This window comes from Leptodactylus fuscus, chromosome 8 (genome assembly GCF_031893055.1).
Source record: "Leptodactylus fuscus isolate aLepFus1 chromosome 8, aLepFus1.hap2, whole genome shotgun sequence".
Taxonomy (NCBI): Eukaryota; Metazoa; Chordata; class Amphibia; order Anura; family Leptodactylidae; genus Leptodactylus; species Leptodactylus fuscus.
In genome coordinates, this window is record NC_134272.1 from 12,846,846 (window position 1) to 12,860,309 (window position 13,464).

Genomic DNA, 13,464 nt, shown 5'->3' on the forward strand with positions numbered 1-13,464 from the left:
AAGGGCCAATAACAACTTTGAGGGCACTTTGAGGGGAACTGTAGACTGTTCAGCACCTGATGGCGGACTGTATACCATGTATACTGTGAAGGAACCTGGTGAGAGACTGTATACTGTGGGGACAACTGTATGGGGACTGTATACTGCTCCACCGGGGGTCCCTTTGGGCACCAGGTAACATAAAAACATTACACAATATTCTCTCTATTTCAAATCCATCAATTACAGGCAAGATCTAGGTTTGCTTTCAGTGAAGAGAACTTATAAGGGTAGTCCATCAATGTATTATTGATAGCGGACCCTACCCACTACAACAGGGGTAGGGAACGTACGGCTCTCCAGCTGTTGCAAAACTACAACTCCCAGCATGCATACTGGTTCTAATGTTCTGGGAACTCCCATGGAAGTGAATGGAGCATGCTGGGAGTTGTAGTTTCACAGCAGCTGGAGAGCCAAAGGTTCCCTACCCCTGCACTACAAGCTTACTGATCACCAGTATGAAGAATGTGAAGTATGGCCAATCCTAAGCAGATTCGAGGACGGTATCCTTGAATGGAATCCAAGCACTGGTATGAACCCAGCCTTAATAAGATATGTGTTCCCCTCCAGAGTACTGAGCTCTTCTGTGCTTTTCCCGATGCACACAGTGTCCCTGTATAAATGCAAGGCTCTGTCTTTGAGTCTAAATTTCTGTTCATAGAGAGAACACTTTCAGAGGAACTAATAGCTTTTTCCTTGTCCCGGTCATTTGTATATATATATGGAGGGGGCATGTTGTTCTTTTACTACCCTTATGTACACCTGAGGAAGAAACCAGCTATAGGTTTCGAAACGCGTTGTGTGAGTGGAAGGTTTTAATAAAGGTCTATTGGCAAAGAATAAAGTCGGTAAGCGCGGATTTCTTTCATTTTCCCTACACTGTTGGTGGAAGTTTGAACTGGTCCATGGTTGGATATCCTGTATAAATGCAAGGCTCTGTCTTTGAGTCTAAATTTCTGTTCATAGAGAGAACACTTTCAGAGGAACTAATAGCTTTTTGTGAAGTTATGTGCTCCCTACCAGAGCGCTGACCTCCTTTCTGCTCCTCTTATGCATAGGGCGTTCCTGTATAAATGCAGGTCTAAAGGAGTCAGGCTGAGGCTCTAATAGATTTGTATTATCAATCTCAACTTCTGTTCATATAGGTAACACTGTATCAGAGGAGCAGTGAAGAAATCTGTGCTTAACAGTGGAGCACATAACCTAAAGCTGTAAATATGGTATTCAATGACATTACACTACATACAGGCTCTTTTCAGATAGGGGAGCGGTCAAAAACACATTTATACTGGAGTGCTTCTTTAAAGAAGTGCCACAGAAAGAAGATAGGGTAGAGATAGGTAGTTGGAAGGAAAAATCAGGATCTGTGCGTTTCTAGGAAGCCTGGCTGACTCTGTGACAAAGTGATAGCTCCATAGTTGTAACAATGGCCGCTGTAACCTTCTGGACTCAGCTATAGGAGCAGTACTAGCTCACTTCTCTGTATATATGATCCAGCACCAGCCGGGTAAAGTGTCTGCATTACTTTTATTAAATTGTGCTTTGCTAAGGGAGTTCTTTATTTCCCAAAGTGTTTACCTACCCCCTAGCATTAACAAACAGGTAATTGTTATGCACAAAGGGATCCGAGCGCAGCAGACACTGGAAGGCTTCCAAATGTTCATTTTGTTATCGGCTCTATAAGACATATTGATAGGGAATGTAAATTGTGAGTCCTATATGGGACAGTGATTGGCAATGTCTGTACAGCGCTGCGGAATATGACGGCGCTCTATATATATATATATATATATATATATATATATATATATATATATACAGTCCTATGAAAAAGTTTGGGCACCTCTATTAATCTTAATCATTTTTAGTTCTAAATATTTTGGTGTTTGCAACAGCCATTTCAGTTTGATATATCTAATAACTGATGGACACAGTAATATTTCAGGATTGAAATGAGGTTTATTGTACTAACAGAAAATGCGCAATATGCATTAAACCAAAATTTGACCGGTGCAAAAATATGGGCACCTCAACAGAAAAGTGACATTAATATTTAGTACATCCTCCTTTTGCAAAGATAACAGCCACTAGTCGCTTCCTGTAGCTTTTAATCAGTTCCTGGATCCTGGATGAAGGTATTTTGGACCATTTCTTTCTACAAAACAATTCAAGTTCAGGTAAGTTTGATGGTCGCCGAACATGGACAGCCCGCTTCAAATGATCTGAAAACAAAGATTGTTCAACATAGTTGTTCAGGGGAAGGATACAAAACGTTGTCTCAGAGATTTAACCTGTCAGTTTCCACTGTGAGGAACATAGTAAGGAAATGGAAGACCACAGGGACAGTTCTTGTTAAGCCCAGAAGTGGCAGGCCAAGAAAAATATCAGAAAGGCAGAGAAGAAGAATGGTGAGAACAGTCAAGGACAATCCACAGACCACCTCCAAAGAGCTGCAGCATCATCTTGCTGCAGATGGTGTCACTGTGCATCGGTCAACTATACAGCGCACTTTGCACAAGGAGAAGCTGTATGGGAGAGTGATGAGAAAGAAGCCGTTTCTGCACGTACGCCACAAATAGAGTTGCCTGAGGTATGAAAAAGCACATTTGGACAAGGCAGCTTCATTTTGGAAACAAAAATTGAGTTGTTTGGTTATAAAAAAAGGCGTTATGCATGGCGTCCAAAAAGAAACAGCATTCCAAGAAAAACACATGCTACCCACTGTAAAATTTGGTGGAGGTTCCATCATGCTTTGGGGCTGTGAGGCCAATGCCGGCATCGGGAATCTTGTTAAAGTTGAGAGTCGCATGGATTCCACTCAGTATCAGCAGATTCTTGAGAATAATGTTCAAGAATCAGTGACGAAGTTGAAGTTACGCCGGGGATGGATATTTCAGCAAGACAATGATCCAAAACACCGCTCCAAATCCTCAGGCATTCATGCAGAGGAACAATTACAATGTTCTGGAATGGCCATCCCAGTCCCCAGACCTGAATATCATTGAACATCTGTGGGATGATTTGAAGCGGGCTGTCCATGCTCGGCGACCATCTAACTTAACTGAACTTGAATTGTTTGTCCAAAATACCTTTATCCAGGATCCAGGAACTGATTAAAAGCTACAGGAAGCGACTAGTGGCTGTTATCTTTGCAAAAGGAGGATCTACTAAATATTAATGTCACTTTTCTGTTGAGGTGCCCATACTTTTGCACCGGTCAAATTTTGGTTTAATGCATATTGCACATTTTCTGTTAGTACAATAAACCTCATTTCAATCCTGAAATATTACTGTGTCCATCAGTTATTAGATATATCAAACTGAAATGGCTGTTGCAAATACCAAAATATTTAGAACTAAAAATGATTAAGATTAATAGGGGTGCCCAAACTTTTTCATAGGACTGTATATATATATATATGTGATCGGTGCAGGGCCCACAGATCACGTACAGATGACCTATCCTGTGCATAAGTCATTAGTATGAAAAATCAATTTTGGGCCCGGACAACCCCTTTAAGGCTTTACTATATACTGCTAAGATAACTAACGTATCTTTGCTAGCTGAAAATGTGAGACTATAAGTAAGTGAAGCTCTGTATAGATTGCGCCTTCCATTGGATGTGCAGGTTGGGAATATTTTCCGCTATATATAGTCCATGTGACTCCACACTGTATACATTTTATACTATATGTCTCTGCATGTGATTGTGTAGTTTACTCCACTCTTCCATGTATGCCAATGCATAGAGGCTCAGAATATGCCCAAAGGATACTAAACTAGATCAAACTACACCACATAGTTAGGCGTGCCAGGTGCTTTCTGGTGCATATGCCAAATACAGCGGTATAACATAATGTGAACAGCGACTTGAATACATAATCATGTATGTAATAATGCATACACACATGCTACAGAAAAATTAAAGTTTTTGGCCTCCGATGCGGAGGAACAGAGGGTTAATCCCAATCCCTGACCCCCTCCTAGCGCCCCTGCTCTATCATCTGCAAAAACGCAGTATAAAAAACTGAACATGTGCAAAATTTTAGCTGCGGAATCTCTAGTGCTTTCTATACAGATGTAAATAAGGGTGCATTCACACAGAGTAACGTGCCGCGTGACCTGGCACGTATACGCCGTGTGAGATTTTGAGCGCCGTATACGCTCCCATTGATTTCAATGGGAGTTAGTCTCGTATACGCCGCGTTATTTTGCACCCTCATAAGGAGAATTAAAACGCAAAGTATAACTTAACGAAAAATGCTGCGGAGAAAAACCTCCATATTCTGCCACATGCTTTCCACAAAATCTGCATATGTTACATTTTTGCAGATTTTGCCGTAAAGTGATGTTTTTACTGCAGATTTTGCTTCTATTTTTGAGCCAGGGGTGGCTTTAAAATAAACTCCTGGCCTTGTCTTGAAAAACTGCAGCAAACCTGCAACCCCCCCCCCCCCCCCCCAGCTTTTCTGCACACGTGGCCCCTGGTGGTTACCCAGCTTTCCTGTTGTCCAGAATAGCTAAACAATCAGTCAGGATAGTAGAAAAGCTGGGTGACAACCCCTGTGGGAGCTGTATAGGCTGCACATTTTTGTCACCCAGCTTTCCCAGAAGCGGATTCACATGCTCTTTAGTCATGGCCTGTTGTCTATGCTATAGGGAGCTGCAGCACGGGTATATTTCGCAGCTGTGGGATTTGTCTCCTGCACCCATCATCCCGGCCGGCTGTAGTATGGAATCCTGATTACTATGCGCCAGTAGGCAGCGAGTGACATTCACTGATGTCATGGACACACAGCACGCCTCGACCAGCCGCTGACACCACTCCTGTTTCCAGGAAGACAGCGAGGTCTTGCCTGAAATAACGTCAGGCTGTCAAAAAATCCCATCTCCCTAATGCACAAGCAGATGTGGCCTTCCCCTTTAAATGCACTTTAATGTACACATGGACCAGAGCCTAAATAACATCACTCAGGACTGAACTATTATAAATATATAATGGACGGCCGATTGTGAGGACGTACAATGACATTCACATGACCTTGGATGGAGATAAACTAAGGTCCTAATAGATCGACCCTCTAATAGCCCATGGGCCATGTCACATCGGAGCTGTCTAGGCCCAGCACACTTGTTAGGCCTCCACATTGCATGCTGGGTAAATACTACCCTCCTGCACGCTCTGATGTATGTATTGTCATGTACATAGCGCCGGCATATTCCATAGCACGGTACACACAATGAAAAAGCTTTATCAACACTAGTGCAAAGGAAAAGTGGTCCGCGTCCCCTACCAACCAATCAGATCGCAGCTCTCATGTTATAGAGGCCCTTTGGAGAATGAGAGCTGTAATCTGATTGGTGCTATGGGTCCTGGTCCTTTATATCTCCCTAACAACAATGGCTGTCCATAGCAGGGGTTAAAAGGCTTATCTGATAGTGTTAGCCAATAAACCTAAGGCGAGAATTACATTTTTTTTTACAGGGGTTTTCCTAGAATGTCCCCCCCGAATGGGCTACCGTAGGCGTTAGCTAAGCGGTGTGCAGTGAGAGCACACGGATCCCATAGATTATAATGTTGTCCGTGCGCTTGCCGCGAGATCTCCGCACGAGTCATTCGGACAGGAAAGTAGATTGTGAAGTACGGTACTTTCCTGTCCGCATGTTCCATGCAGAGGTTGCACGGCAAGCACACGGACCCCATTATAGTCTATGAGGTCCGTGTGCTTTCACTGCCATCTGCGTTCGGTATATTCTGTCCCCAGGCAGACTCCTTCGAACGGAATTCCAACGCAGATGTGAACGAGGCCTGACATAGATTTCCCTCCAGGTGCCCGGCCTGGCCAAGTGTGCACTTCATTTATAAGACGTCATGCTCCTTGTCACAAATCAGGTGCAACCTCTGATGGCTGCAGGGTTATGAAGATTGACATTAAAAATGGCAGTTTCTATAAATCTTCCTTGTGGTACAATGTTATATATAATTGTTATGATCACGTTTCCCCCCTTTTATGAGGTTTATTGCTGCAGTGTAAGCAGGACCGGTATTTCCACTGCGGTTACCCATAGCCTAACAACCAAACCCCCGCAACCAGTTTGGGCTGTTACTGTGAAGACCAATACGACGTTACCTGCAGGGTAGGACAGATATGTTTTGGAGAGCACCTTCACCTCTCTAGTTAGTGGTATTTAGGCCCAGATTGTCTTCCCCATGTAATCAGGCCCCACAGCTCATAGAACCGGATGGCCGAGAGAATATCACCTCTGAATAACGGTGAGGAACCTCATGATCCATGGCTGAAACTGGCCCTGCATTTGCCCAAAACACAGGACCAAGTTCAGGGTTGCCCCATATTCGCCATGTTAGAAAGGTACAGAAGACTACAGGATGGAATGAGGAGCAGAAGCCACTTCCATCCATGTTTGAAGAGTGTCCATTATGTGATACAGTTTGCTAAAAGAACTCTGTTTCCATATGAATAAAGTGTGCCACAAGCGTCGCCTGTTCAACTACCGCTATATCTCCTGAGGCTCATTTGCAGCCCCCATCAATGGCTCCCCAAAGCACCAATACTCAGGAGACCTACTGGAGGAAGAGCCCCGGGGGAGCCTCTACCTTCACCAAGGTGTTTCCACTGTGCCATCCCAGGACCTGGAAGAGGTTTGTTGCCAAAGTCACCATGATACGGAAGGAGTGAGGAGCCAACCTTTGGGCCTTAGTGTCCTCCCCACACTGTAGGACATTGCAAACATATTGCCTATCCATATCAAGTGTCTGATCTTTGGGGGTTGCACCACTGGGTCTCCCATCCTGAGAATGGTGGTCACATATCTTCCATTTGAATAAATCTGCTGACCCATTCAAGTCTATGGGACTGATTTGGACTTTACTCTCCTCATCACTACCATAGAGACTGAATGAAGTGTCAGGGAACACGTGCAACTATTGGTCCATTTAAACAGGGGACATGAAGCCATCATTATGGTGATAGGGGAAGGGGTCCCAGTGGTTGGACCCCAAGTGATCAGACACTGAACTATCCTATGGAAACGAGGAGGCAGTGTATGAGACACAGTAGTTCCCTGTCGTCCTCAACAGCGGCACAATGTGGGGTATTTCTGCCCCTGTGTGCTGGTAGGACAGGCGGATATTTAATTAGCCAATCAAATGCGTGGCAGGCCCTATAAGAGGGCACAAGAACCTCCCCTCTGCGTGTTTTTTTCTGTCCTGTGTGGACAGAGGACAGGTGGGAGGACTTGTGTCCTCTTTGAGAAGCTCAGCAGGATCACTCACCTCCTGAGCGGTTGTTTTCTTCTTGTCACCTTCTGTGCCCTGCGGGGAGAAGGTGCTTGTTAGCCATGTGTGGCTACCCCCCTCTATCCCCCCTGCCCCCCCTCTCCTCCGCTTCCCCTGTTCCTTGTGACTTACCTGACATTTTGGTGAGAGTCCGGGGACTCCGCATGCCGCCTCTGGTGGCCGCGCGGACTGCCGGCGGGTGGAACCACACTGTTGTGTATCCTGTTCCCCGCCGGCCTCTGTAAGCGCGCACTTCCGGTCTCGCCGGAAGTATCATAGCGCCATGGCAACGGCCTGGCGCTGGCGGCCGCTCACTCAGGGAAGATTCAGGCCTTATTAAAGGCCGGAAAAGACGGGGAGATGTGGGGGTAAGTGCCCGTGTTAAGGGCCTCTTGGTGGGGGGGAATGTATATCTTTGCAGACCCCTGATTACAGGGTTAGTTGTCTGGGCAGGTTGCCTCACCTGCTTTGATTGTGGCTCCGCCCACTTCCAGCCGGCCAGAATTAAGAGGCTGGCTGGCCTGGTGTCAGAGACCTTCCTGCAGTATCTGCTGAAGGCGTGCGATTGTGGTGTTCATTGATCTTGAACTCTTTTCCAGTTTGCAAACTTTATTGGGAACCGGCTGTGATGGCCGAGTGGTTAAGGTTTTGGACTCGAAATCCAATGGGGTCTCCCCGCACAGGTTCAGATCCTGTTCACAGCGCCAGCCCGGCTAGCTCAGTCGGTAGAGCATGAGACTCTTAATCTCAAGGTCGTGGGTTCGGGTCGCACGTTGGGCGCCAAGTCACCTCTCTGTCCGGTCTACAGGACCTGGTAAGATTTACCCTTTTTTTAAAAGCTGGTATGATGTCATGGTGACAGTGTTGCATGGTCTATTATCTCTCTCTGTAGGATATGTCATCCTCTACTACCCCTCCTGGGGATGGTAGGAGGAAAACCTCTTCCAAGAGGAAACATCTTTCCTGCTTTGATTGCGACACACCGCTCCCTGATGGTAGGTAGCGGCTTGAAAGGTTGTGCCCTGCGGGGTACTACTGGTCCTATAACTTGCCTATTTTCAGGCTATGAGTGGGCCCGTTGTCGCGGGTGCAGAGGTCCTCCACCTGTGGAGCCCTCTCCCAGAGATATGATGGCATGGGTCAAGGAGATGGTGAGGTTGGGCATCGCTTGGGTAAATAGTTTTTCCCTTGCTTGTACTCTCCTTTTTGTTTTGCAGGATGATTCCCTCAAAGGGATCCATTGCACCTTGTCTCAGCTCACCAGGAGACCATGCTCTGAGCTCCGTTCCTCGTCTCTCCCCCCCCCCCTTGTAACACCTGCGGGTGGCAGAGGATGATTCCTCCGAGGACGACTCAGTTATTCCAGCAGAACTGCGTTCCATTATGAACAAACGGGCAGGCTGCTGAAGTCCATCCGGTCTACAGTGGGCCGAGATGTTGACGGGGAAGCCTCCACGTCTGCCTCTGGGGGACATATTGCCTTCCATGCGGACGCCACGCTGACCGACCTTATGGCGCAGCAGTGGAAACAGCCAGAGAAAGGACATTCGCTTTCCAGGATCTTCAAGAGTTTGTTTCCTATTAACACTACCCAGTGGGATTCCTGGGGGCCTCCCCCGAAGGTGGATTTGGCCGTAGCAAAGCTGTCCCGCAGAACCCTGGTGCCCTTGGAAGATGGTTCAAATCTTCAGGACCCTCTGAATCGTAGGGCGGACTCCGTTCTGAAGAAGGTCTACTCAGCTTCCTCCGCGCAAGCCTCTGTGGCCATAGCCTCCTCTATGGTTGGTGACTTTTTGCGCAACCGCTTAGCCGCCTTGGAACGGGATATAGACTTGGGCGTAGACAGAGATGAGATTCTGGCCTCTATGAAAAGAGTTCATAGGGCTGCAGATTATTTGGCGGAATCCTCCTGCCATCAATTAAAAATCTCCGCCAAATCTATGGCGTTGTCTACTGCGGCCCGTAGACCCCTTTGGCTAAAGCCTTGGCGGGCAGATTTTGCGTCTAAAGCAGCACTCTGTGCTCTCCCCTTTGAGCCGGGAAGGGTGTCTGGCCAAAGCTTAGACGCCATTATGGAGGGATTAGCTGAAGGTAGGGGAAGGTCCCTACCTCAAGCATCCAGGGGCAGACGTGCTCCCTCTAGAGGCAGAGATTCTTCCTCTAATTATAGACGCCCTTCCCAACAACGGCATTTTAGATATCGCCCTAGGGGAGCTGGTCGTGGCGCTTCCAAGGAGGACACCAAGAGGAAGCCTGAGTTTTGACGTGGGGCAGCTCCCTGTGGCCCCCCTTCCTGGGAGGACGTCTTTCCTCCTTTTCCAGAGCATGGTTCACCCATATCCAAGACCCATGGGTGTTGAAGATCATACAACACGGGTATCACATCGACTTTCATCTTCCACCTCCAGATCGGATCGTTTCCACCCAAACTCTTCCACCTTCTCAGCAGGCCAGTCTAGAAGCCTTGGTTGCCGAATATGTTACCAAGGGCGCCCTGGAGAAGGTACCAGCCTCAGACCTCGGTCTGGGAGTCTACTCCCCCGTCTTTCTGGTCCCCAAGTTCACCGGGGGCTGGAGGATGATAATAGATCTGAGGTACCTCAATCGGTTTATCAGGAAGAGGTCATTTCGAATGGAAACCGTGGATTCCGTGGCTGTGTTTCTTCAGCCAGGAGAGGTGATGGTTACCCTCGATTTGAAGGACGCCTATCTACATGTCCCCATTGCTCATTTCCACAGGAAGTTCCTCAGGATTGCCGTCGCTATGGCCGGCCACAGGGAGCACTATCAATTCACAGCTCTGCCATTCGGCATCACATCCGCCCCACTGGTATTCACCAAGGTGATTTCTCCGGTCGCCGCGGCCCTCAGACTTCAGGGTCTTTTCATCGTCCCTTATCTAGACGACTGGCTACTGAAAGCTCAGTCTCCTGCTGCCCTCCTCCAGCAGCTCAACCTTGCCATCAACTTCCTACAGGAGTTAGGATTATCAATTGGGAGAAGTCCGAAATCGTTCCATCCACCTGAAGAAAATTCCTCGGATTTATAGTGGATTCAGAAGCGATGCAGATCTTCCTCTCCAGTCCAAGGAAGGAAAGAATCCAAGCCAGTGCACGATTCCTATTGCGCACTCGGCAGGTAACCATCCGGACCGCCATGAGAGTCCTGGGCCTGATGTCATCCTCGGCCAGGGCGGTGCCTTGGACTTTATGGCATTTGCGTCCCCTGCAGATGGAAGTGTTGAGAACCTGGAACAGGTCTCCACGGGGATTGCACAAGAAGATCTGCCTTTCTCCCGCTACCCGTCTTTCCCTCAGATGGTGGATACACCTGAAAGACGGAAGGTCCACGGTCCCGACAGTGTGGACCCTGTTGACAACAGATGCATCCCAGTGGGGATGGGGAGCCCATTGTCAAGACAAAACTGTACAAGGACGATGGAGATGTCCGGAGCTGGGGTCATCCAATCTCAAGGAACTCAGAGCAGTGTACCTGGCCCTAGTACACTTTGCCCCAGAATTGAAAGGCAAGTCTGTCAAAAACCGGTCAGACAATATGACGGTGGTAGTCTATATAAACAAACAAGGGGGCACCAGGTCACCAACCTTGCTGAGAGAGACGAATCTCATATTTGCCTAGGCGGAGAAGAATCTGGTCCAGTTATCCGCTGTTCACATAAAGGGCTCCCTGAACATAGTAGCGGATCAGCTGAGTCAGGGTATTACCGTATCAGGAGAATGGTCTCTCAATCCAGACGTATTTCAACAGATCGTCCAGAGATGGGGTCTCCCGGAGGTCGATCTTATGGCTACCCGACTCAACGCCAAGGTGGGGACCTTCTGCTCTCTGTACCAGGAGGACAATCCCTTGGCGGTGGATGCCCTGTCCATCCCATGGAGGTTCAGGCTGTTTTACATATTCCCTCCAATTCCAATCATACCGAAGGTATTGATAAAAATAAGACAGGACCAAGCCTCGGGAATAGCCATAATCCCGTTCTGGCCAAAAAGGGCTTGGTTTGCTCAGCTCATACAAATGAGTCAGGGCATATATTGGAGGCTTCCCCCACTCCCAGACCTGGTAACCCAAGGAGAGCTGAGATGCCAGGATCTGAGGAGACTCAACCTGACAGCCTGGAGGTTGACCAGTCCCTATTGAGAAATAGAGGACTGTCACAAGCCGTCTTGAAGACCCTATCCAGCGCCAGAGCAGATTCGACTAACAGGAACTACCGTCGAATAGGTAACATCTTTAATGCCTGGTGTCTGCAGCATCAAGTGGACTCCACCGATCCCCCTACGGAGGCGATCCTGGACTTCCTTCAAGACGGACTAGACAGAGGTCTTGCTGCGGCCACACTCAAGGTACACGTAGCGGCCCTGTCCGCCTATCTGGGGAGGCGTTTGTCTCAGGATCCTTTAGTGAGCACCTTTATTAAAGGGGCAACTAGGCTGAGACCGGTGGTAAACACCCCTGTCCACCAATGGGACCTTATTCCGGTCCTGAACGCCCTATGTGGCCGGCCTTAGAACCTCTGGAAGAGGTCTCCCTCAAGTCGCTAACCGGCAAAATGGCGCTGCTATTGGCAGTCACAACTGCCAAACGCGTTAGTGAACTACAAGCTTTGTCCGCTGAGGAGCCATATACCACCTTTTTCTCTGACCATGTACAGCTTAGGTTCCTCCCTGGGTTTCGTCCCAAGGTGCCATCTGCTGTAAACAGGAACCAACTGATTTCCCTTCCAGTATTTTTTCCGTTCCCTTCTTCTGCTGAAGAAGAAAGATGGCACAAGCTGGATGTGGTTAGATGCCTGCAGATCTACTTGCAGCGCACTCGCCCCTTTAGGTGGACTGAAAACCTGTTGGTCAGCTACACGGGGAAAAACAAGGGCGCCAAAGCCGCCAAAGCTACAATATCCCAGCCCAAGGGCTGTCGGCTCCATCTTTCCTTCATGCCCATTCAACCAGGGCAGTGTCCACTTCTCGGGCAGAAAGAAGTTCTTTGTCTGTGGACCAAATATATGCAGCTGCCTCTTGGGCATCTGAATCCACCTTCATTCGGCATTACCGCCTGAAGGACCAAGTGGCAGATTCCACTGCCTTTGCCCAGACCAGTTTAAGATCGGTCATGGGTTTGTCCCACCCATCTTGGGGACCTGCTTGCTATATCCCCACATTGTGCCGCTGTTGAGGACGACAGGGAACGAGTGATTATGAAGATAATCTTGTTTCCCTTAGTCCTAACAGCGGCACAAGATTTCCCACCCTGGGAATCATATCTTATGTATAAAACTGTATATAAATGTAATGGAGGTACTTTTGTATTTACACGCAGAGGGGAGGTTCTTGTGCCCTCTTATAGGGCCTGCCACGCATTTGATTGGCTAATTAAATATCTGCCTGTCCTACCAGCACACAGGGGCAGAAATACCCCACATTGTGCCGCTGTTAGGACTAAGGGAAACAAGATTATCTTCATAATCACTCGTTCTGTGATACTACCTCAACTACCTTGCGACCAAATGTTGCATTAGATCTAAAGGACGACAAACTTTTAGGGAAGTCGCACACTTTCATCACCTATCCAATGGACAGCCGGCCGTCTGACCTCTGATAACCTCTCTAAGGCTACTTATGTCCAAGAAAGGAGATTCCCTCTCCTATGTAAAGTTGTAGACACTCTGTGTGCCGCCATATGGAGCCCCATTGATATCGCAATTTAAGTTGCCCGCCAATGTTCCCTCTAAGACTTGGCAGCTGTTGAGCGGAGTGGTTAGGGGGCCGGGTAAGGTCCCATAAGACAATGCCCATAACACCAATGAGCTCCTCCATCACTACTAAAGTTAAAGTAAAGATGGCGCCCATTGTCATGCTTGGGCATTCACACTTACTGAGACGGGGCATGGGGGTTCTGGAAGGTATTGGGCCGCGCAGCCGCACACCCCATTGGTAACAGTGCTGTCTAATCTAAACTTGTACTAAATATAATGTAGGCAGGATTAGTAAATCTGACCCTATATTCGGCTGCATCAGGTTATTTGGCTCACCTATAGAGCTGTATAGGTGCTTATAGCCACTTGTAGGGAATGTACCAATGAAGGTGGAATTCCCCTTTAAGTACTTTATTC

The 13,464-nt window shown here is 47.9% G+C and overlaps 1 protein-coding gene and 1 non-coding gene across 2 annotated transcripts in view; one reads left to right on the forward strand and one right to left on the reverse strand.

Moving 5' to 3' along the window:
- The window catches only part of SYNGR3 (synaptogyrin 3), a 34,184-nt gene that overhangs the window by 16,342 nt on the left and 4,378 nt on the right, over positions 1–13,464 (reverse strand). The window lies entirely within an intron of this gene.
- On the forward strand, positions 7,960–8,041 carry TRNAS-CGA (transfer RNA serine (anticodon CGA)). The gene has a single exon. It is a non-coding gene; the product is annotated as a tRNA-Ser (tRNA).